This window comes from Protopterus annectens, chromosome 4.part0 (genome assembly GCF_019279795.1).
Source record: "Protopterus annectens isolate FY-2018-M chromosome 4.part0, PAN1.0, whole genome shotgun sequence".
Classification (NCBI taxonomy): domain Eukaryota; kingdom Metazoa; phylum Chordata; order Ceratodontiformes; family Protopteridae; genus Protopterus; species Protopterus annectens.
The window spans coordinates 447,589,759-447,616,319 of record NC_056733.1 but is presented as its reverse complement, the minus strand read 5'-3'; positions in this window follow the sequence as shown (position 1 = coordinate 447,616,319).

The window sequence follows — 26,561 nt, the reverse complement described above, 5'->3', positions numbered from 1 at the left end:
TTATTTATTTATTTATTTTCAGAGAGAGAGAGAGAGAGAGAGAGAGAGAAGTATGTTGGGGAAGGATTGTAAGAATGTCTTGGTCAGATACATTGGGTAGATGAAGAAGCAATTGCAGACAGACAAAACAAACAAGACAAGAGACAAGAATGGTAATGGACACAAAAGGTTGGGGGACTCCATGATTGGAGTGCAGGGGGCACATCCAAAATTCAAGGTCGTCAAGCTAGGTGACAGTGAGAATAAAGTCCTCACTGACTGGACTGTCGTCACTGTCACCTCAGTTCACCACTGGATGGAGTGCTTGATGTCTCCTTCTCCTCCTCCTAATACTGCACAAAATGAGGGAGAACAGCCTCTTCAACCAGCGTAGATGTGCACCAATGGAGCGGCGGACAGCAGTATGCACCATCCTTGGCAACTCGGTGCAGGTGATAAAATTGCCACCTCTGCCACTGCTCCCCGAGGGAACCACTGGGCCAGCCTCCAGGACAGGAATACCTATGGGTGCAGGTAGTGCAGCGGCAGCAGAGGTAGTGCTGCCAGGTTGACTCTCAAACTTGCTGGGCATCGGTGCTGGAGCCAGTGGAGGGGGGGCAGGCAGATCTTGTAAGACAGGTCTACCCCACTGAGCTGTGGAGCATTTAGTGATATGGTACACATGGAAGACAATTTTGATGACACATAACATTTTAAAAAAGAAGAAATAAAACATTGAATTAAAATAAAATACATTTTTACATTAAAATAAAATGACATAAAAATAAAATAAAAAAAAAATCATAAAATAAAATAAAATGACACAAACTATTTTATTATAAATAATATGAAATAAAATAAAAGTAAAATTAAAAAGAGATATTAGGGCTCATGGTGAGAGGAAAAAAAAAAGAAATAAGACTAGTACCTTCACATGTGACACACATTGAATTAATATAATTATTTGACTCTATTATCTTAACTTTTACATTTAAGACTACCATGTCTTAACAGATGCACACTATACTTCAGATTGCAGCAAGTAATCCTTGACATCTGCACATATTGCACATATGTATGTTCGAATTATACAGTTTAAAGTTTACATTAGGGCATTTGTGCCATTGGTACAGAGGTTTTAATTTAATTTTAATATTATTGAAGAATGAATTTAATGTAAATATTGTTGAAGAATTAACAGTATTGTATAGTTGGGAAGTGTGGTATTTGAACCCACACTCTCTGACTAAAGTCTAATATTGCACTCTTGGTTTGTGCTACAGATTAATGCATGCATACCTGCTTTTACAGTTGATATATGCATGCTCAATTTGATACAACTCTATAAAATATCAAAGAAGCTATCTTTAACTTTTAATGCTGCAATAGCAGTACTCTTCTGCTACATACATACCACATGCTTCCCACACTTTCACCAATCTAGAACCGTGGGTTTGGATATGTCACTCTCAATCACTGGCAGCTTTTGAAAAAAAACAGAACAGAATAGAAGACCATTATGAATACCAGTCTTGCCTATATTCAGCTTTCTAAGCCTTATGAGTACTCTCTGTAGATGATACTTACACAGGTGTATGATGTCCTGTGTTCTAAATTCATTGATTGAACAGTCAGGTATATCCCTCTTCCTCTGCTGTAGGTCATTATAATGATGCCTACATTGCTCTGTAGTGTGCCAGATAATGGTGGCACTAGATACAGCCCGGGCTAAACTATTCCAAGCCTCTGACTTATACTAGGATCCAGAATAGACCACCTGCAGAAGCCTGTCACTGTTGTTTGTAACTAGGAGTCCAATAAAAATCTTGGACACCTGGACACCCCACCTCTGTGGGCTAAACCTGGCACCTTCTCCACAAACACCTGCCATGTCTGCCATGGATCTAGAGCAATGGAGACTGGTGCTTTCCCACCAATTCCAGTTATCGTGTTTACTGGGAGTGTGCGCACTGTTTCAAACTGTTGTGCTCTCCAGAAACATGGTGTTCGGCACTGCGCAACCCGGAGCACAGGGTTTGTATGATGGTAAGCAGAGTGCATCAGTATGAAGTAGTGAGTCATTACATAATTGCAATTCCAATTCCAAGGTTACTGGATGTACAGGCAGGTGTGTATGTGTGTTAGGCAAATGTGAAGGCCATGCCAATCCAGACTGCAGAATTATACTTACAGTAATATATTACACAGTATACTCACAGTCATGCATTTGCTAATAAATGTGATAATACATAGATAAATATGAAATAACTGACACAATACTACTATGTCAGCCCTCATACCTATAATTAATATCAGTTACACTATCGCAAGTGTTATAAGTGAGCATTACTATAATGGGAAGTGGAAACACAGTAAAAAGACCATGTGTATAACAGTCCCACACTTACACCTCACTGTAAACCACCATGCAACACCACTTAGTGGGTTTGTGCAATGCCCAATAGTATTAATTGAATGTATTTTTCTCACTGGGTCCACTCTGCTTCCTGGGGGTGGCGGGTCCAGTTGTCCAGTTTGCACATTGCAGTGCTTCATATAAATGAGATAAGCACAGCCAAGCCCAGCATTCATTTCCTCCATTCCCATGATTGAGCTAAGCACCACATCATGCAATCACTGGCACAAAAAAATTGACAAAGACAGAAAAGGAGACAAATTAAAAAGGGGCAAGTAGTTGAAATGAGGAAAATCAATATATGATATGCACAAAAGAAATGATGGTTCATATCAGGTATGCCTATATATATCTGGATTTCAATTCTCACTCTAAAGCACCTTTATGGGTGCCTTATCCATCTTTGCCATGCAAACAGCTTTACAGCAAAGAACTTGAACTCAGTGTGCACCCAATCAACTGCAACAGCATCTACAGTGATATCAAACCATATAAGTGTTATTTGTACATTTATTATTTTTGGATGTAGTTTCCCCTAGTGATCCCACAAGTTGTCATGATTACTGCTTCCAGATATGCAACTCTGTCTTACATTTCTGTATTTGTTGGCCATTCTACATTTATCTGACCGGTATTCTGAGACATGCAGTGTGTAAGCCATTATATATCATTGGCCTTAAAAATATGTGAGGAAATTAAGTGGAAATAATATCACTATTCATTCACAGTTGTAATCCATTAAAACCAAACACTGAGGGAGTGCCTCACTATGTTTTCATCTCCTACATGGATCCAGGTATTTGGGATTCAGCAATTCTAATAAGTTCACACCTCATTTGCATATTCACTGTGCTAACAGCCCTGAATCTACACCATATAAAAAGGCAACAATGTAGCTAGTCAAACTGGTGGTGAGGAGACTTGCTTATGTTGGTAAGACTGCACTTATTTCTTCAGGATCTATCTGTACAGAGGAGTACTTAACTTCAGAGGGTATGCCTTCATTTTGTCAGTTATATACTGCATATTCTGGAATGAATTTAAGAAAAAATCTGAAGCAAAGGCTTTTACACTTTTATCTGTATGCATTAATTACATATGTACTGATGGCATGGTCATGTTTGTCAAGCTATTTCAGATGTATACATGATTGCCAATACAAGAAAAGGGAATGCTGTGTGATAAATATGTGCAAATGTTTCAGCGACAGTTCATTTGATAGCACTTTTATCATTTCAAAGATTGTTTGTTAGCAGAATGTGTCATTTCCCTGTTATTTTAAGGATGAGCAAACATGAGTCACTGATATGACACAGGCAACGATACACTGTTCTTTTGTGGGGGGAGCAAAGGTGAGTTAATGTTATGGCACAAACAAGAATAGACTGTTATTTTTTGGAGGGGAGCAAAGGTGAGTTACTGTTATGGCTCAAACAAGGATATGTTACTCTGGTTACTCTCTTTGTTTTGCATCCTGCCTGTTTTTCATCTTTCAGATTTGTAGAGTGTTATGTGTTTCTCCAGGGGGTAATACTGAGTAGCTACATTTTCTGTTTTATCTGGAAACAATTATTTAGTAGTTATGTGATACTTATGTGTATTATCCTTCTGTTGTCTTTTAGGACACATCGGAGTATGCCACCCAGGTGTGTTAATCCTCAGAGACCCCCCTTCACTGATGCTGAGAACCAGGTTATAGTGGATGCCTTTAGGCAGCATGGTGCTTTTCTGCTGGAAAAGGGATGGGGACATATGGCACATAGGATGCAAATTTGGCAACAGATAGTAGATGATCTGAATGCCATAGTTGGCTATAGCAGTACATGCAAGCAGGTGCACCAAAGGGCCACTGACATGATTACATGTGCACAGATGAGAGCAGCTGCAGTGGGCCATGTCCAGATGGTTTCCAGAGGATGCCAGCTAGGGAACCACCACTACCACCCAATAAAGAATTCCTTTCCAATATCAGGGATCCACACAGCTTCCAGGATAGTGAAGTACAGCATGTGCTGGATGTTGAGCAACAGTTTCAGAGACAGCAAGCACATTCCAGGAGGTGCTTCCAGGTAGGCTTTGGTATCTCAGCAGTTGAATACTGTTGTATAGTAAAACCATTGAAATCAATATGTTACTTCTGTGTCACGTGTCTTTTTTTTGGGTGAGAATTGAAGATTGCTACACTTATTAGCTTATGTTGCAGTTGTCAGACACATTCTTATTGAAAGTATAGTTAATGCACATATAAAGAGGTAAAATTATTACCTCCTGTATTACTGTTAAGTGTGCTGATGTTGCTCTTACCTCTTGCTTAACTTCTTCCAGGACCATCTGGATTGCATAGAAGTGTCTCATCTGCAGATGATAAGCCAAACATTTTTATGTCAGTACTGCTAAGCAATTTAAAGAATTATTTTAGTTTGTGCTGTTGATGTTAGACCTGCTGTGTGAATTACTGTACTGTCTATAACAGTGGGAATACTGTTACTTTGTTAGCATATATTGGGCTATAGTAGTGTTGGTATTAATTTTTTCTTGTATTTGTTGCTTTTTATCATAGGTGATCATGACAATGGGAGTGTGGACCCTCTGCCACCTGATGTCAATGTATCATCAGACTCTGATGATGATGGTGGCCAAACTGAGATACAATCGGGGTGGGGGGGTGCAGAGGTTGAATCTGACACTGAGATTAACATACAACCATCCCCCGCAATTCCATCAGACACAGCTGGTAGGCCTGCTCCTACCCATTCCAGTGAGCCCACAGATATTGGACAGGTGGCGGGCGAGGTCATTGATCAGGAAAATGTGGCTACCATGGCTTCAATGCCTGTTGACTCTGGCTGTACTCAAAGTGTGGGCAAGGTGCAACACAGGAGGGTTGATAGGGATGGCCAAAGGGGGCCTGCTGTCCCTCCTCCACCTGGTGAAGGTGTCTCTTTCCGTGTCACTCAACGTATGTTTGGGGCCATCATGGAGGCACACGTATGTTCCCATAGGTGCTCCAGATAAATGCTCAGGGCTGTAGATGTGGCACTGTCTGAAATGTTGACTGCCTTCACCATGTTGTTGATTCTATGGATTGGATGAATGACACATTGGAACAAGGGGTATCTGTGATGCACTGAGAGGTGTCTGTCATGAAATAAGCATTGTCTGTGATGGAACATCTGCTGGGAGGGGATTGGCATCCTCATGGGCATAGGTCAGCCAGATCATCTGCTGTCAGCCAATGTGTCTGTGACCGATCATGCTCCCACAGTGGCAGTACTTCCAGTACTCCATCAGTGAGTGTGCTTTACAAACCCAGACATGGCAGGTCATGGAGTGGTAGTCCTGAGTGTCCAAGTGAAGGGAGGTCATCCAGCAGACATCAGTCACATTCAGGTAGCAGCACTGCATCTGACCGTGGGCATGGATCTGCCAGTGCAGCTCCTGGCAGAGCAAGTTCTTATAGCTAGGGATGACAGTGTTGAACTGCCACATCTCCCATGCACAGCTCACACCTGCATACCAAGACGTAGAGCTAGCACAGAGTTTGGCTGTGTTCATGCAGACACTCACACATGAATTTGACCTGGAAGACCCCTACAGACATACACACACAAAACAGTTACCCATTTTGTCTCACTGGCCATTTTCTGGTTTAGCCAAATGTCTGCCTGATTCTCTTTCTTACTGACATGCACGCACTAATCTTTTGTGTCAGTCTAAGCTTTCTGCCCCCCCCCCCACACACACACACACAACACCGCGTACAAGTGATGATAACTTTGTGCCATATCCCTATATTCTATCTTTTGGATTCAGGGATACATAAGCTTTGTGTCTGATACTCAGTATACATAATGAACTTAGTGCTTAGTATATCTGCATTTGTAGTGTTGAACTAGTAATTATAGCTTTGACTTATATTGGCCTTGGAAAGTTAGACAGTTGATAGCATCAACATTTCCCAACTTTATAGTGAATGATTTTGAGAGGGCTGTGAAATCTGAAACTGCAACATTTATCATTACTTTCTAACTTTTCTCTTTAATGATTTTCCAGTAAAAATGTATGGGGCTAAACTGAGGGCATGCAGTGATTGTTGTTACTTTTGAGAGGTATAACTGCGTGAATCTTTGATGCCTGTAGCCTACTACTTAGTAATGGACATATATAAGTCAAACAAGTCTCTACTGTCACATGTTAAGGTAATTTCTGTACAAATCTGCCACCTTTTACTTGCTTACTGTACTAACTAATGAAATGCAAGGATATGCCACTCATTCATATTATTAAACAATAAAGTTGTGGTTCAGTACTTAACTTGTAAATGCAGCAGTTGCCACAATTTTAGTTTGAGACTGACTCTGTCTGATGCAAGCAGTACACAGCCAATACATGGGTAGGTAACAGTTGTGTGAGTTGCCTGGCATCAATGTTACTATATATGTATATATGTGTATATATGTGTGTGTATATACACACATATATATATATATATATATATATATATATATATATATATATATATAGGTGTCTACTTTGGTCGAAAACACATTTGGTTAAAACTGACTTCACTAATCACACTTGACTGAAAGCTCACTTCACTGAAAACTCATTTGGTTGAAACTCATTTAGTCAAAAATTATACATAGCCTTTTCCCCACTATAGCACGATCCTAGAGTTAGAATATAAAGTAAGGGGGGTGTGGGGGTCATAACCCCCCACATAGTTTAGTTATAAATTGTCTTTTGGAAAGAGTTATTTATTTAACATAGAAGTATACATGTTTATGGTTTAAAACGTTTAACATAGGTGGGTGGCTACACCCCCCACCACCCATTTTGGGGGGCTGTGGCCCCTACACCCCCTTACATAATATTCTAACTCCAGGATCGCACTACAGGGGGGAAAGGCCATGTATATATTTCAATGAAATGAGTTTCAGTGAAATTAATTTTTGATGAAGCGAGCTTTCAGTGAAGTGTGATGGGGGAAACTGACTTTCAACCAAATGTGTTTTTGACCAAAGTAGACCCATATATATATATATATATATATATATATATATATATATATATATATATATGTGAATATGAGTAGGAGGAAGGTTTTAGGCCCCTAGAGGGTGAGTGAGTGTGCTATGCATTGTCTCTTAGCTAATGCAAGGGCATACTAAGCATGCCTACTTCTGCCTACACCCACAGCAGCTGATGGTTCCCCCTCTGACTCCTCATCTGCCTGTGACTGTGGTGACCTTAGTGTTGGTAATGGGATGTGTGCCCCTTCCCCTTGCTTATCCTACTGAAGCTGTTTCCTCAGGGTTATGTTGTGTAGCATGACACATTCTGTGAAGATTTCGGTACATGTCCATGGATTGTACTGCAGGGGTCTCCCATATATATCTAGGCACCAGAATCATGACTTCAGCAGCCCAAACACATGCTCTATATGATATTTCTGGTTTGAGCATGTGCTTCATTATGGCATTCTTCTGTAAGTGTGTGTGTATTTCTTATGGGTGTTATCAGCCATGATTCCATGCATAGCCTGCATCCCCTGTGGGATATCCCCTTTAGCAAACATCTGTTACATCTGGGAGGTGTGCCAGATATGTGAGTAGTGGTAACTGCCACGATTGCCAGCACACTTTCAGGATGGTTATCTTGACATTACACATGTTGTACCATTGATAGAGTGGTAGCCCTTTCTGTTTCTGTAGAGCCTTCCCTGTTCCCCGGGTGATACCTTCATTTCTATATGTGTGCAATCTATGGCACCCAGTACATCAGAGTAGTGTGCTACATGGTAGAACTCCTGCATATTTCTGGCCCTCTCCTCAGAACTACCGGGAAAATATATGTGGTGACTGGCATGTTGGAGCATAGCATTCAGGAATTGGTGGAGGATCCTGGATGCTGATGCCTGTGACAACCCCAGCATGTCCCCTGTTGCTCTCTGAAAGGTACCTGGAGCTAAGATTCTAAGGGCTACACATACCTTTGTCTCCACTGTGATGGGTTCCCCTTGGTTGGCTCTGGCTCTGAGTTGCAGATGGCAGAGGTCACAGATTTCCTGTAGTGTGTCCCTGTCCACCCTGCAGCGCTTTACAATTTTCATGTTATGTAGGTTGTGAAAAGTTAAACAGGGTCTGAAAACTCTTCTCCTTCTCAGCCTCTACCTATTAGCAGCAGCAGCAGCATCAACTTCAGCCTTGTATACATACGAATGAATTAAAGCAGCAGCAGCTCCTAAAATTCTATCCATGTAGACTCCTTTCCATGGCTGTATTCCAAAAGTTTTGGAATTTACAAGAAAAAACAGCTTAGAGTCTACACGGATGCTTTATAGCTTGTTGAATAGCTCCACCATTTTGGATTGGTTGATTAGCATGCAAGTCAGTTGTTTTTTTCTGTAATTAGCATGCCATGGTGTTTGCCTTGTTTCTGCAGTGGTGTGTGCTTCTACATGGCACTTACTGAATTTAAATTTCATTGCTACTGCAGAGTAAAAAATGACCACATAGGGCTTATTGAATCCTCCCATTCAACTTTTATTTAAATAGGCATCAAAAATGGGTTAGGTTAGATAGGGTATATATTACAAAAGAGCATGCATTCTTAGTCCAGAAGGTCACTATCCACTCCCTAACATTATCTGATTATGCAAGGCTAGTATGTTATTCCAACTGCTGAATTTTAGCAATGAATTAGAACACTGGAAACTTCCCAGTTACTGGTTGCCCTCAAGGAAACATGAGCAATATCTCATGCTTGTTCTGCAAAGGCCAATCACGAAGGTGGACAGGATTGAGAAGTTAATCTTATCTCTGGAGGCTCTCAAAAGCGAGATAAGAAACTTATTATAGTGGTGAGAAGGAATTTTCAAAAGTAGATGGTACAGCTGATACTTAGATAATCCTAACAAGCTTAAGTCACTACATCAAAGGTGGGATGAGTAAAGCAACCTAATGAAAATAAGATGAAAATTCTGCATTATAGCTTAAATGGACACTTAGCTGAAATGTGTGCATTTAAGAGCACCTCTGTCATACAGTTTTATTTTGATAACACACTTAGGATGCAATAGATATTTGCACAGAAACTCAGATGTCAAAAGGTTGAAAGAAGGGTAGCTACACAAAGAGAGAATAACACCAGTAAATTGTGTCCCATTCCTGATCAAGTAGCAAACATTCTATGTTTTTGTAAGAACCTCTGCAGTAGCCAAACAACAGGCAACTGGGGATGGACAGCTAGGGAAGTTCCTTTCAGCTCTGGAATTACCTAGGTTAGCTAAGGCTGTCTCAGAAAATGTTATATGTTCTATTATGGTCGATGAGGTTGGAACTAGTTTAAGTAAAGCAGGCATTGAGTGAATCACTTGGACCTGATCAGGCTTCCAATCAAGCTTTAGAAAGAGGGGTCTGATGACCTACTGGAGCCATGGGTGATATTGCTTAATAAAGTTCTCGTTGATAAACAAGTTCCAAATTCTTAGAAGTAGGCATTGTTTGCTTTCATACCCAAACAGGGGAAAGACCCTAAAAGAGCAGCATATTACAGGCCCAAAATCCATCCTAAACCACAATTGCAAGATATTTCTGAAAGTCTTTGTCAGTCCACTAACTAGAATTCTGCCAAGGCAAGTAGACTTAGACCAATGCAGTTTTGTACCCGGGCATCAAAGTGGTGGTAACATGTATGGAAAAGAGGGAAGCAAAGGACAAAGGGGTTCATCTCCTATTGGGTAGTCTAAATGCTCAAAAGGCTTTTGACAGAATTCATTGTACTTATAGAGAGCCCTGGGTAAGTTTCAGCTCCCTGCATACTTTATAGAGATGTATAAGCAATTCTGTCAGGGTTGTAAGGCACAGTTAAAGATTGGTGGTGGGATCATGAAAACCTTTCAGCTCAGAAAGTGTGCTAGGCATACATACATACATACATACATACATACATACAAATATTTCAAGCACAGGCATAAATGTCCTTCTAGCTTGCCAATATGCCAAAACACTTGTTCCCATCTTTGTCTTTGCACACAGTGCAAGCTGGAGAAGTTGTTTGACCGCAACTGAGCTACAAAATATAAGTATATTTTGATTATTTTTACAGATTACTGTTTTTATAATTTAATATATATAAAGCACTTTGTCTATTCAGAATCTTCACAAATCCTTATCTGTTTAAAAAATTTCATTTGACTCTGTAGTGCTTTTCTGTCTTAGGCTATTGTATAAACTGAAACATTTACTCTGTGTAATTATCTCTTGGCTAGTGGGGGCTGGTTCTTTTGTGTTCTTGTAAAAAAAAAAAGTTGTTGTTCTGGTCTTTGTCTTTGCACACAGTGCAAGCTGGAGAAGTTGTTTGACAGAAACTGAGCTACAAAATATAAGTATATTTTGATTATTTTTACAGATTACTGTTTTTATAATTTAATATATATAAAGCACTTTGTCTATTCAGAATCTTCACAAATCCTTATCTGTTTAAAAAATTTCATTTGACTCTGTAGTGCTTTTCTGTCTTAGGCTATTGTATAAACTGAAACATTTACTCTTGGTGGCTTTGCAGTTGCCCGCCCCTACTGTGACACACCTCCCAATCTAGTGTCATTAGCTCATTCTTCTTAATACAGAGAGAACATTTGATAAGGCCTTCTGTTCCTCCTTTTTCCCTTTTCAAAAAGTAAAACAAAACTTTTTTTTTTCTTTTTCGCCTGAACCTTCTTGTGTTCTGACTGTCCTTCTAAAACATATTGGAAATATACAGTATATTTTCAGAGCATTTGTTATAACTGTATTTGCTATAACTGATTTAAGTATTTTTTTTCTGGCTTTTTGAATATTTACTGCTTAGCGACTGCATCTTAGCCTGTTTATACAGCTCTGCATTCTATTTAAACTGTTTTTGTGTTGATTAACTGTTTTGCACTCTTAAAAAGTTATTTGTTGCTTAATTTTACCTGTAGGCTAACACACTCAAGTGTGCTAGCTGCTTAAAAGCATTTATAGCATTTACTGTCTGTTTTTTTCTTTGTCTCTGTAAAAAAATCTCTTGTTTTCCCACCTTACTGAACTAGAGTAGTCCAGTTTCTGAGTTGCTGATCCCTGGGCTTTGTTTTTAGTTCATGTTACTGATCCATTGCCTTATTAGGAAGGAGGGAAGTTTCTTTGCTTACCAGTGGGAGTGGGAAGCACTGAGCAGCCTTTTTGTCCGAATTGGTTAAGTTTCAGCCAGAAACTAGTAGTCCATTGGTCGTTTTGGGCCAATTCCTAGCTCCTTTCAGCCCCCTGCTATAAAACACGCTAAACACGCGTTTTCCAGCTTGTACCAACTCAGCACAGATCCTCGTGGTGGCCTGCAGAGTGATCCAAGCAGCAGAGAGCTAATGAGTGACTTTCTACCAGATATAAGTATTTTTTGTGGCTTTCCCACTGTTATTAAGCTAGCGACTGCATTTCACCTGTTTTACTGCTACTTTAAGTGATTTCTGCATTTTACACTGTTTATTGCACTTTAAGTTACTAATTGTTGCAAATTGTTTCTGTAGGCTACACACTAAAGTCGTAACCCGATTTACAGCATTTATAGCATTTACTGTCTGTTTTTCCTTATCTCTGTAATAAAACAAAAAATCTCTTGTTTTCCGCCTTACTGAACTAGAGTAGTCCAGTTTCAGAGCTGCTGATCCCTGGCCTTTGTTTACAGTTCCTGTTACTGATCCATTGCCTTATTAGGGAGGAGGCAAGTTTCTTTGCTTACCAGTGGGAGTGGGAGGCACTGAGCGGCCTTTCTGTCCGATTTGGTGAAGTTTCAGCCAGAAACTAGTAGTCCATTGGTCGTTTGGGCCAATTCCTAGCTCCCTTCAGCCCCTGCTATAAAACGCTAAACGCAGCGTTAAGCCATGAGTTGCCACTGTTGCACACAAGAGCAGTGGCGGTTAAACAAGGTTAACTATTGCCATCTAAATTCCACTCTTCAAATTTTCCCTTAGAACTACCTTCCTCGAGCTGTACTGCTGATCTAACCAGCATATCCTATAACTGAAAAGTTCATCTCTACTTGATTCCCAAGTAGACTATTCTCTATCTGTAAAGCCTAGCACTTACTCCTACAGTACTTGCACCTTGATAAAGCACTCTTATTATAGATAGTACCCCACCAGCCTAAAACCCACTTCCCCGAGTCCTTTGAAAGTCTCTTTATCTACTACTTCTAGTATGTCGAGGGATCAGTTGCTAGTGTCCTCTCCAGCTCAACTGGTGAACCTGGGAATATTGAGGCAATGTTACAATTGCCTCATGTACACTGAACAATCCTCTCCTCCTCCCACAAAACACAAATACATGCGAGAGATGCAACTATACGGCCAAACTGGAGGCTGAGCTCTCTCAACATAGGACTGGCAAGACCAGACAGGAGGAGAAGGTAACCACACACAATACATACCCAGTCACACATGGTACCATCACAACTTCAAATCATACACATACTCACACAAAGACATACTCGGAGGCTCTGATCAAAAATTTACCAAAACAGCAGAGGCCACCAAAGCAGACACCCAAACAACTACCACCTCATGACCCAACACATGCAACACATAGACCACACAGTCAGAGTGTCAAACAGTCACAGCCCTTAAGGCCAAACAAAATGCCAGACACACTTGTCATTGGTGATTCCATAGTCAGACACACTGACGTCCCGCTCACCAGACTGAGTAAGGAGAAGGTCACAGTAAGCTGCCTGTGGTGCTAGAATCCGCCACATAACGCAAGCACTCAGGTCTCTCAACAGCAGGTACAAGTACGACTCAGTCATTGTCCACGCTGGTGTCACGACCTGAGGACGCACCTCCTTGGACTACATGAAAAGGGACATCGAGGAGCTCTCTGATTATGTAGCCCAGGCAGGTATGACCCTGACCTTGAGCAGTATCCTACCTTCACCTAGAATGATGCCACAATACAGTGATAAGATGATCAGCTTTAATAATTGGCTTAAATTCTGGTGTCATTCAAAGGGGATCAATGTCTGTCTGCCTGGGATGACATGCTGGACAAGCCATGCTGCTTCAGGGCTTGCAAGGACGCTTGCACCTGTCACCCTGGGCTTCGGATATTGGCAAAGGCTCTTGCCACCCCATAGTGCCTTTTTAGGCAAGGCTCAAATTCTAAACCTACCACCCTAGAACACCAAAAGGAAAAAACTAAGGGTAATGCTGCTCAATGCCAGAAGTCTCACTCTCAAGATGCACGCACTCGAGGCCCTTCTCAATATGGAGAACATCGATGTCTGTGCTGTGACAGAAACCTGGTTCAAGGCTCCTGAGAGCACCCCAGCACTAACAGGTTTCACCTCATATCATGCGTTTCGGCCCCAAAATCCGGACAACACCAAGAAAGGAGGGGGGGTGTCCATATTCATAAAGGACACCCACACCTCAAGGTTAGGCTTAGCGCCGCGATGCATCGGAGACCATCCAGGTGCAATTAACCATAGGCAAGACTGCTCTGCAATTTGTAGCATGTTACAGGCCACCCTCTCAAACTCAGGAACCTCACACGGCCTTCCTGAAAACATTGGAGGATAAATGTATCTCCAGACACCATCATACTAGGTGACTTCAACTACCCTAATATAGACTGGGAACACTACTCAAGCCCAAACACTCTAACCCAAAGATTCCTGGAGTTCATAAACTCAAATGCCATGGAACAACTAGTCACCATCCCCACAAGAGGTGAAAACATACTTGATCTCATCATCACGAACATGGGATCAAAATGTTCAACACCGAAGTATACCTCACTGGTGAGATCAGATCATAAACTAATCTCGCTGGAGGTCCTCATCCCGCCCCACCTGAAACAAAAAGACCACAGTGAAAAACTTCTCAAAAGCCGATTTCACACTTCTAAAACTAGTGTGGTCTCCTTTAAGGCCCCTGAGCCAGTGGTAAACATTACTCAAACCGCTGAATCACTTACAAATGCCTTCTACCAGCACCTACAGGACTGCATGGATCAGGCAATCCCAAACAAAACTAAGACTCTCTGTACCAAAGAAAGCGTCCAGTCTGGTGGACCCCAGCCATAAACAAGCTCTACAACAAAAGGAGGAAGCTACTACAAGATAGAGCAAAATCTTGAAAGGTAAGACACCTTTGATCATTATAAGTAAAAACTAAGAGCTCTCATAAAATCATCAAAGGCAAATTTTGAGAGAAAAATCGCCAAGGACTCTAAAGACAATCATAAGGCCTTCTTTAGCTATGTTAGAAACCTAGGAGGAAACTCCCAGATATGCTCAGAATTAGTTCAAAATGATGTGAAAATTACTGAACCTACACACATTGCTAACATACTGGCTGACAGGTTCAGTGCAAACTCCCCAAAGGAGAGATATCTATTCCAGAGGATTGTAGCCCCAAACATCTCCAACGCCCAGGTGAGAACTGCCCTCACTAAGGCAAAAACACAGCATCCATGGGACGGATGGTGTCCCGGCTGTGTGCTTCATGAACTCAACGAGGAATTAAACCCACAGTTAGAACAGCTGTTTAATCTTAGCCTCACCTCAGGATACGTACCCAAGGAGTGGCTGTGGTCCCACTTCATAAGAGCGGTGCCTCCACAGACCCTGGAAATTACCGCCCCATTAGCTTGACAAGCCTTATCTGCAAAGCCATGGAGAGGATCATAATGGAACTCATAAATAAAGACATAGGGAACTTGCAGACTTTGGATCCAACCCAGTTTGGCTTTGTCAAAGGCAGATCCTGCCTCTTAAACTTGGTTGACTTTTTCGAGACAGTCACCAAGGCCATTGATGAGGAAAGGCAGTCCATACAGCCTACCTCGACCTGGCAAAGGCCTTCGACACAATACCCCACTCAGGTATCATCGAAAAACTCATCAGCTTGAATGTAAACCCATACATCACAAGATGGGTTGCAAACTGGCTAGCGACAGAACCCACAGGGTCAGAGTTGCTGGAGCCATGTCAGACTCAAAGCCTGTCACAAGTGGTGTCCCACAGGAATCAGTCCTGGGTCCACTCTTGTTCCGCATCTACTTTTCTGAAGTACAAGCAAACACAGGAGGGTTATGGCTGACAAAGTTTGCAGATGACTGCAAACTGGGCCATAGTCGAAAACACATCTGGCACAGATATCCTCCAGAAGGGCCTCACAGAAGCGGATAACTGGTGCCAGAGCCATGGCCTGAAGTTAAACGCCAAAATGCATAGTCATACCCTTCGGGAAAAAAAAGGTTACCCCTAGCTACCATATAGGTGACAATCCACTGAGCACAGAAAAAGTCATCAGGGATCTGGGGACCCAAGTTGACAGTAGTCTTCGTTTGACACTCATGTTGCTAAAGTAGTTAGGAAAACCTTCTATATCGCCCACCTGATCATGAAGGGATTCACATCTAGATCAAGGAGGTCATCATCCCCTGTACTCATCACTCATTAGACCTATGATTGAGTACAATGCCCGTTCGAATGTATCTCACCAGACACCTGATGCAGCTTGAAAGGCCCCAAAAGTTCCTCACCAAAAGGATAAAGGGTCTCAAAATATGTCTTATGCTGCCCGACTGAAAGAACTCCAGCTTTATTCAGTCTCATACCGCGCTGCTCAGAGGTGACCTGTGCCTGACATATAAGGCCATGTCAAACCCAGATTTGATGAATATGCTTCACCTCAAAATCTAGATCCTCAGAACCACAAGGCGGAGACTTAAACCTTGACACAGTTATAAATAGAACGTGCTGGAGGGACAGATTCATCACCCAGAGACTCTATGCTGTGGAACAAAATCCCGGTACATGTGAGGCAGAGCACCTCGCTGGGCTTGTTCAAGAGGAATCTTGACCAATGGATGGGAGATCGCAGATATACCCCAGGGATTACTTCAGTGTCACTGCTTGACAGAGGCACAGAAAAATGATAGGCATAGTTTTTATTCAAACTAAAGGGGTGGCGAAAGCCACATAACTATGGGCTAGGCTTATAAATGCCCTTGGGCAGATAGCCTAGTATGAACCTATGAACCTATGAACCTATGAACCTATAAGTGTCTAGGCTGTTCTTAAAAATATCTAAACTAGTGCTTGCTTTAATGTAATTTGGTAGTCTGTTCCATGCATTAGCTACTCTGTCAGAGAGCCAATTAGTACACGTCTGATTCCTATAGAATCTTCTACATAGGTTGTCTGATGATTCTCTAGTACTTTTTGATAATCCCAAACATTCACAGAGGTAGTTGTTCCTAAATGCCCTATATACCAGATGATCTCCTCTTAGATATCTATAAGAGACACTGTACAAGTTCAGATATTTTAGTCTTTCATATTAACTTAGATTTTCACAACCATGGATGCCCTTAGTATATTTCCACTGTACTCTTTCCAGTTTACTCATGCTTGTCTTCTTATAGGGTTTCCATATTGTTATTCCATACTGAAGTTTGGGTCTAATGTAACTAACAAACAATGACTTCATTGTTTTTAATTTCCTAGAATTTATAAATCTTTTTATACAACCTATAGTAATATAACTATCATTAATCAATTTGTTGATATGATTAGAAAAACACATAGCTGAATCTACCCCTATACTCAGGTCCTTAAATGAGTCTACAGTTTCAATCACTGTGCACTGTATTAAATATTCACCTTTCAGTTTATGTCTCCCAAATCTCATATGCTTAGTTTTTGATGTATTTATCAGCATATTATTCTTCTTCTGTGCCCAAATTCTCAATTTAGTCCAGTTAGTTTGCACCCATGCCTTATCTGTGACACTTATAATCAGTTTACCCAATTTCAGGTCATCTGAGTATATACTGTAGAACACCTCAGATGAAAAAGTTAGGTCTGAAAGATACAATCTAAACAAGTAAGGGCCTAAGACAGAGTCCTGTGGGACACCCTGACTGTAACCAAGGATTTCACCTGTCCAGTTGCTGTATGATACTTGTCATGTCCTATTTGTAAGCCATGCAGCTATCCATCTTCTTAAGAGTACATCGATACCTAGTTGTACTAATTTATTGATCAGTGTTTTGTGTATGACCCTGTCAAATGCTGACATTAAATCTATGTAAATTACATCACAGCACACTTTTTCATTCATGGCTGTTATTATATTGTTATAGAACATCATGTTGCAAGTGGTAATAGATCCATTTTCAACACATGCATGCTGCTATATGGTTTCTAGTCCCAACCTATCCAATTATGACAATAACTTATCCAGTATTAGCTTCTCCATTATTTTCCACAACATGAAAGTAGACTTAATGGTCTATATGATTCTGTGTTTATCCTACTCCCTTTTCCCTTAAAGATAGTTTAATAAGAGCATGTCTCCAATCTTGAGGAATCTCTCCATAGGTGCTCTCTATCCCTATTACTGTCTGCCCTTTACCTGAAACCCTTGGCACAAAAAATCAAAGTAAGATACAAGGATTCCAATAGGGTGAGAGCCAACAGCAGCTGACAGTCTTTGTGAACATTGTTATTCTATACCTGACTTAGCCACAGGAGGTTCTATCTACCCTTTTGGGAATGCTGTATGAGTTTGTAAGGATATCAGGATACATAAACAATGAACATAAAATGGTGGCCATTCTGTTTAGAATTTTCTCCAACTTCCAATATGGTCCAGTAATATTGCTATCTATCAGTTTTTTAAATGAAATATTTGGTGGTCTGGATATCAGAAAGGAGTGGCAAGACCTCAAGACCTATCTAGTATGAGATGTTGAGCAAAAGCCTAAGTCTCACATAGAAATGAGAACTCCTTGTCATAGACTTAGACAACAAGATTACAGCCATCAAAATATTTATACTGGCACAGATTTAATGTGTGCGGGGCAGGTTTTCTTAATTGAGAATGGCTAAAAAGTTTTGGTTAGCTCTGGAAAAGAACATGAAGAGATTCATTTGGGGAGGCAAAAATTCAAGGGTTAATATGCATACTAGATGATTAAGGGGGGGGGGGTCAAACAGTGCAAGATCTGAAAAGACTTAAACCTTACCTGCGATATAAATGGGACACCTGATGGAGAGACAGGTATGTATCCCAGAGATTACCCTGTCTCTGGAACAGGCTTCCCATCCATGTGAAGCAGAGTTCCTCCCTAACTCAATTCAAGTGCAACCTGGACAATTGGATGGAGAACAGAAAATTCATCCCTGGTTTGGCACCTATGTCTCTGTAACCTGTAAATGGTTCATCTCAGGCCCGAGCTTATAAATGTTTCCTCTCTCAAGCCCCTGCTTCACTTATCAAGGATAGCAGAACTTATCAGAGATTTGGATGCATGGCTAGGTTTAAAAATGCCCTTGTGGTTGTCAACCTAGTAAACACCTATGAACCCATAAACCTATAAGATACTACAAAGCTATCCAGTTAAGGTGGGCTTATTTAATGCAGGATAATAACTATGGGGCCAGATGGAAGCAATTGGCAATATCTTAGGTGTACCATGGCCCTAGGGTTGAGAGGCTAATTATTTGATCCCAGTTTTAAATTAAGTATTGGGAAAGAAAATATTAAGGGAAATAAGTTTAGCCTACCAGAAAGCTGTTGGTCATAGACAGTTGAAATATAGGGGATGCAACTGTTGAGCATATGAGTAGTAAAGTAGGTCACAAAGATGAGCCCTCTATTGAAGGATTGGGTTTCAAAGAACAGGCAGCCTGTCTTTTGGGTGAACTTGCTGAAAGTGAAGAAAAAGTTTTTTCACTTGAAAGAGGTGGAATATCTGAAATACACTGCTCTAAAGTCAATTTGGAGCAAATGCAAAATAGATAGTCAATGGGGAAGGAAAGTATGCCCTATAAAATTAGGCTATTAATAGAAACTAGGACCAACAAATCTAATGTCAAGAGATTAATAATTAGGATGTACCAAAGAATACTTAGGAATAAGTGAGGAAAGCAAATGACATGGAAAAAGGATTGGGAAGAAAACCTTAGCGCTCGATTGAGAAAGCAAGAAATTTAGCTAAATCAAGAAGAGATTACTAAATTGAGGAAAACTTGAATGTTTGGATGGAACTGCCAACAGAAATAGTTTTATACACCAAAGAAACTCAATAGAATGTACTTAGCAATTATCCCATATTGCTGGAGATGTAATACTGACTTGAGGGGAGAATGAGAACACATTACTTGGGTCTATCCAAAATCAGACATATTAAAGGAAGACATACAAATCCTTATCATTTCAGTGGTTGGAAGCTGCTGATATCTTATCATTGAAAGTATGTTATTAGTTGGTATGGTCAGAATAAAATCCCAAGACACATGAAGATGCTGTTAGAACTAATTTTAAGAGGATGGAAAAGTCATGCTATTCCTAGATTACAAAAGGTATAGACATTATAATCTATGTAAATGACCTTGAGACAACTAAAAGGGAAATAAAATGCAGGGTAAACTGTGCAATGATAAGTGGGTACTATGGGATACAGTCAAGGATTGTTTCCCTGTTCTCATGGGCAAATGAGCTGGAGCACAGATAGTTGTACGCTTATGGTTTTACTTTTCCTAAGTGAAGAAAGATCTAGTGGGTCATTGTTCCCTGTACTCTTCACTATCCACCAATGTGATCGGAACAACCCCCATTGGGATGTATCTCACCCCGACATCTGCAGCAATGGAGAGACCCCAGAGGTGACATGCTGCCTGACATACAAGGCCATGTCCAAAAATAGACCTGTGGGGAGATCGGAGATCGGTTTTTACCCCGGATCATCTGGGTCACTGCTGACAGAGAGGCACAACAAACTAATGGGCACAGTATTTTTCATATAAGGCCTTAGGGCAGATAGCCTAGTATAAACTTATGAACCTATGAACCTATAAGAATTTTATTATGAAAGGTTTCAGTTGCTATGGGAATGTGGACTATAGAAGTCTATCATACATTGCACATCTGTTCTGAGCTGTGTGTTATATCCTATGATTGTAAATATGTTTGAGTTTGTAGAAAATTTATGACAGGGTGCACCATGCATGCTGATTGCTCTTTGAACATTGAAAAATTAAGAACTGTGTTTATGTCAATATAGGATCATAGGACCATGCAATGTTATTAGGCTTATGGCCCTAGAGCCTTTTAAGCTTAGTCATTCATGCCCCAGGTTTTCCAATTCCCAGTAGTCATTACCCATGGACTAGAATGGCTTTGGTATATGCCTGTGCTTAGAACATCTGTAACCTGCCCCTGCCCATAAGGGACATAGAGAGTGAGCCAGGTGTGAATTTTGAATTTCCCATCCATTGTTCTAAATTGCATTTGAATAGGTTTAGGGAAGAGCACTGCTTCACATGAATAGGGAGTCTGTTTCAAAGAAGGAGTAATCTCTGTCCCTTCACCACATTTTGTTTATGTCACAGATGAGGTTTAGATTCTTAAATCAGGTAATTCTAGAGCTGCTTGTTTTGTGAATGTCTAACAGATCCACCAGGGCTACATTGGAGAATACCTTACAGGTTAGGCATAGATTACCCCTCAGTAGTCTGTAAGAGACTGAGTACAGGGACACAGATAGGGCTTTGAGGTGGTCCACATAGGACATGTTATTTATACCTTCTATTCTTTTAGAGAGAAACATCTGGGGACACTTCAGCTGTTGTAAATGCCTGACCAGGTACATGCTGAGTTGTGCATTGTACTTGAGTATTGGTCTATTGAGGGCTGAGTATAGGGGAATTATGATCTCCTTAGATCTGGATGCCATGCCCCTACTTATATGTTATGCCACATAGAAGGATTTCCAAACCACCATAGACATATCATGATCAAAGTTCAGGTTACTGTTAGCCTGAGTTCCCAAGTCCCTTACCACTGGGTCTACTCTTAGTGGAGTGTTATCAATGTTGTAATTTGCAGAGATGGTCATTTTCTCAAAGGGTATATTTATGCATTTTTTTCATTGACTTTTAGGCCACGGCACTGGTATCAGTTATTTGTCTATATCAGACGCTACTGTAGGGTATCTACATCTTTGGGGGGGGGGGGTGGATTCACTGATTGCGTCCAACTTTCAGTCATCAGCAAATTTGGTCAGTCAAAGGCCCTCTGCATTTGTCTTGACTCCAGAAAAGTATATTCCAAACAGGAGAGTTCCCAGTACTAAGCCCTATGGGACACCACTACTAACAGGTCTCTCGGTGGAGGTGGATTCTTCCACCCTAACATCATGAGTTCTATCCATGAGCCATTTTGGTATCTATCAGGTGACATAGGGATTTATGCCTAAATTAGTGAGTGAGGTATTGTGTCAAATGCCTTTGATAGGTCGAGGCTGGCAGTATGCACCATTTTGCCCTCATCCAGAGCTCTATTGACCTTCTTGAAGAAGTTCACCAAGTTTAGTAGGGATGAACTGTTCTTGATGAAACTAAAATGGGATGGGTGTTTGAAGATTTTCAATATTTTTGGTTATAATATCCATGACAATTTTTTTCATGGCTTTGTATATAAGACTAGTCAAACTTATGGGTCTTTAGTTCCCTGGATCTGTTGATAATCCCCCTTTGTGCAAAAGAGTGGCCATTGCAGCCCTCCATTCCCTAGGAAAGATGACTGTCTGAAGGCTGTGAGTGAGTAGAGATTTTAGTGGGCCTGACAAGTCATGTTTTGTGCTATTTAGGAGGCATCCTTGGATATTATACATACCCATTGATGCAGTGTTTTTAGCTTTGGAGAGTACAGTGAAAAATATAGTGATAATTGGGTGGGGTGGTAGAGGATGTTTCCTGAGCAGAAGTAATTGGGGGTGTTAGGTGGGTGAAAAGGAGCTAAACTTATCACACAGTGGATTTGTTATATCCTCTGGTTCGGTATAGGGAGTTCCATTTACTGTTTGTTCAGCACACTGTCGGGTGTTCACGTTAAATTTGTTATATCCTCTGGTTCGGTATAGGGAGTTCCATTTCATGTTTGTTCAGCACACTGTTGGGTGTTCACGTTAAGGTTGTCTGCATAACTGAAACATGCCTTCTACTTATCCTTCTACTTATCCTTAGGCTTGGAGGCTATTTTTACCGTGAAGTTGACTTTGGCAGACCTGATTAGCCCCATCAGTTGCTTGTTGAGACTGATAAGGGAGTATTTTGTCTGTTGGCCATAGCCCTTACAATTTTTGGACAGGATTTTCATTCTTTTGTTGTTCAACCTATTTATACTGGTAGTCTACAAGGAGAACTTGTTTTTGGAGTTTGTCCTAAGTTCCTAAGTTTATTTTGGTGTGGTATTGCTGCTTCTATGCACTTATTTGCATGCTTGTACAGGGTTTTTGAAAACACTTCCACATTGGCCACAATGTTTTCTGAATTTTGGCATCTTGGAATTTAGTTATGCCATTGCTTAATAGGAGGTAATTAGCCTTGGAAATGGTCTTAAAGGTTTGTGAGTTTGAGCTTTATATTTGTTTCAAGGGTGCATGCATTGTGATCTGATCTGACGAGTGAGGACATTAAACTTGTGGGGGCATAATATTCCATCATATTTGTGAGTACCAGATCCAGGATATTTGCACCCCTCATAAGTGTGTACTCTAGCTGTTCCAGGATGTTTGCATAGACAAAATCTAGGAATCTTTGAGCTTACATGTTAGTGGTTGTATGTTTCCAGTTTATGGTGGGATAGTTGAAATCCATGAATATGGTGCTCGGATGAATGGTGAGTGACTCTATTACATTTGAGAACATGGTATGATTATCCTGAGTCCTAGAAGGGGACCTGTAGCTAGCAAAGATGTGGTATGGGAATTTAACTAAGATTAGTTGGACATGAGTAGCTCAAATGTGTTATAATGTCTGATCAATTTTGAGGTGTGTTTACTTTTTATGTAGACTGATACAACTTCACTGCTTTTCTCTTCTTGTGCCATAGCTTTTCTAAATGTGTGGAAGGCATTACAGTCTTGCACTGCTGGGGTGCCTTCCATGGCTTTAATCCATAACTCAGTAACTGCACAGATGTGCAAACTCTCAAAGGTGAGGAGCTCTTCCAGGGAGTAGAGCTTCTTGTTGAGTCTCCTAGCACTGAGCAATTACACCTTTAGTTTATCTTGAGTAGCATTTACTATGTGTAAAGGTTATCAGGTTGACATTGGCTAAAAAATGCACTATAGGGGTAGATAATGTTTTGTCCAGTATCCAAAAGACAGGCTAAGGCATTCCTGCCTGTCTCCTGTCTTTTCTAAACCAAGGGCTCACTCCATACATTATCAACATCTGTCCTTACTCACCTAGTCTCTCCAAGCTAAACACTGTACTACTCACTGATGAACTTAAGTGCAAGTCCCAATGATAGTTTCTTGAAGCATAGCAATTAGCTGCCCCTTGCTCTCCCCCTGTCATAACTACATCTCTCCTTCTTTGCACACCCACATTCTCTCTTTTTTGTTTTTCCACCTTTTCCATTGTAAAACGTCATCACTTTATCACCCCATTTCCTTTAAACTGTTTCTTCTAACACTTGCTTCCTCTACCCCTGCCACTTTAAACTATTTTTAACACCTGCTTTCTCTCCGCCTGCTCCCCCTCCTTCTCTATCTATTCACCACTTCCTTCTGACCCTCCCTAACCCCTCCCATCCCAGAGTTGTTCTCCAGAGTTACTTAGTACTCTGAAATCATTTGGTGCCTTCTCTTAAGCTTTCTCTTGTCTGTGGTCCCAACGCAGCTACCTGGCCCTCTGACAAACTGTGTGCTTGCCACGCAAGTCAGTGCATTGAAGTGTCTTCTTCATTTACACCTTACTAAGCCATCATAAATATGAGTTATAAGTAAGAAAGCTTAGACAAGAGCTTAGTTTTCTCTCTATACTGGGCATGTTTAACTAATGGAATAGGGTTAATAGCAGCGATATCACTGCACAAGCATTATCGGTTTCATTTACTGGTTTTCTGCCTAATTGTATACAAGCTCTGTAATACTGCTGTTGGCCTGCAATTACAAGTTGGTAGATGCAACACTGCTGTTGGCCTGTAACTACCAGCTGGTAGATGTAAATGTACCTAATGTGCTTACTTTGCTATGACTAGGAACAAACAGATGCACACACATGGTTTCTTACTCCATGTGCCCAACCTGCACTGTCCTACATGTGTTTGTCTTTAACTCAAATTAAACAGACTTCCAGGCACTTGTATTACACTCTGCCAGTGTGCACCTCAGAGGACCTACTCATTTGACTCGTTTGTTGGATACTGCTGTCACTAATCTTTTACTGATGACTGATTTTATCTGATTTATGCTGAAACCTAGCATTGGATACTAACTGCTGAAAATGCTGAAATTTTGTCTGTTTTATTAATTGCTGCATGCTTGTTTACTGTTATGCTGTACAACTGGAAGGCAAAATCTGTTTATAATGTTGAATTTCTGCATGTAGTATTTGGGTCCTGGCAACTGCATTCTCTCTTACTTCTCCTTATTCCAGCTTGACTAAACACTACCGTCCCTTGACCTTACTATGTTCTGCATTCTCTTTTCCTTTTGCCTACTCCAAATTTTACAGTAAACACATGCTTCCCGTCACCATCCTGTTTAACCTGTGTGCTTTCTCCCCTCCAGTACCTGCTTAAAGGCCCCTTTCTACAAATCTGTGCTGTAAACTAAGCTACTCTCCTTTCTAGCTCCTCATGCCTCACTAGTCTTCCCTTTCTACTGCTCCCTGCAAACCTGGGAATCCTGTCTCTGGGCCTTTTACATTTTCTCTCTCTCTCACCCTCCAGCCCGCAACCTTCACTGTTTCTCTCAATCCTCTGCCTTCTATTTCACTCTTTCTGCTTGCTCCTAATATTCACTACCCCTTCATTAATTGTTTTCTCTCTTCTAGAGAATTGTGTACCACTCTAAGCTCACTGTCTTATTGTCATTGCACCTGTCTTTTATTTTACAGTAGTCACCATGCAGAAAAGTGATCTCAATCTTCCCCATACCCTGAACACACTTAGCTGAAATTCTATGTACTGGTCCTGAAACTGATACAAGGACTGTTGCTCTTTAGCCAAGGATGGGAGGAAACAAAAACAAAAAAAAAAAATAGAAAATCACAAGCTATACATATGTGTCCCAATTGCTTCTTCTTCACCTGGTGTTAAAAGCATTTTTTTGTCTTTTTTTCAAATAAACTACCTTGTGGCATGTACACGTATTTCTCAGCTCAATAACTCCCACCACCGCCACCACCACCACCACCTCTCTTCCACCCCCACTGTGTATGCATCTCTCTCCCTAGTCTGCATCACTTTTGCACCTAACTGACTCCAGGAACGTGTGCTAAAGGCTAAGACTTTTCCTGCCTGTCCCCTCCATACATTATCAACATCACCCACATATCAATTACATTTATCCTAACCAAAGCTCCACCTACCTCTACTGCTCACCCAGTCATAACCTTCTACTAATTAATTCTTGACTTCACCCCCCCATTTCACTAATTGTGTAATTGACCATCTCACACCCCAGCCCACTATACTCCACCACACTTTCACATTCTAGTTTATATTACAAATAATTCTTAACTCTTTACTACCCTACATACCCCTCCATCACAACATGCCATTCATCACCAAGTTAGCACTACTTACTACCTCTCTATCCTTGTTCTTTCTACAATTACTTACTTCTCCTGAAACCATACATGAATATTACAAGCCCACTCAAGTAACTGCCACTCATCTGTCCAAACTCACTCGCTCATCTGACATAGCATCCTCTGTATATGGAAGATGAACCGCAACCTTAAAAAGCTATTAATTCTAAACTTATATGTAAAAACTAAAATAAAACTAACCCCCATACATGAATACAACACAAAGCAAAAATTGTAACCCACTAATCCCATACATACTCACTGCAACCTAATACCATGTAGTGACATTCACCCCAATCCAGGACTCACTCACTCCCCTCTTTATGACAATAAATGTCAAAAAACCCTTAACCTCACTACCATCAACCTTCAAAACATTACAAACAAAATTCCAGATCTCCATGCCTGGACTGAACACTATAATCCAGATATTGTGGAAGCAACTGAGTCTAAGCTAAAACCTTATATTAAAAACTCTGAGTTCCTCCCATCAGGCTTCTCTTGCCTGAAAACAGATAGCCCCAAAAATAAG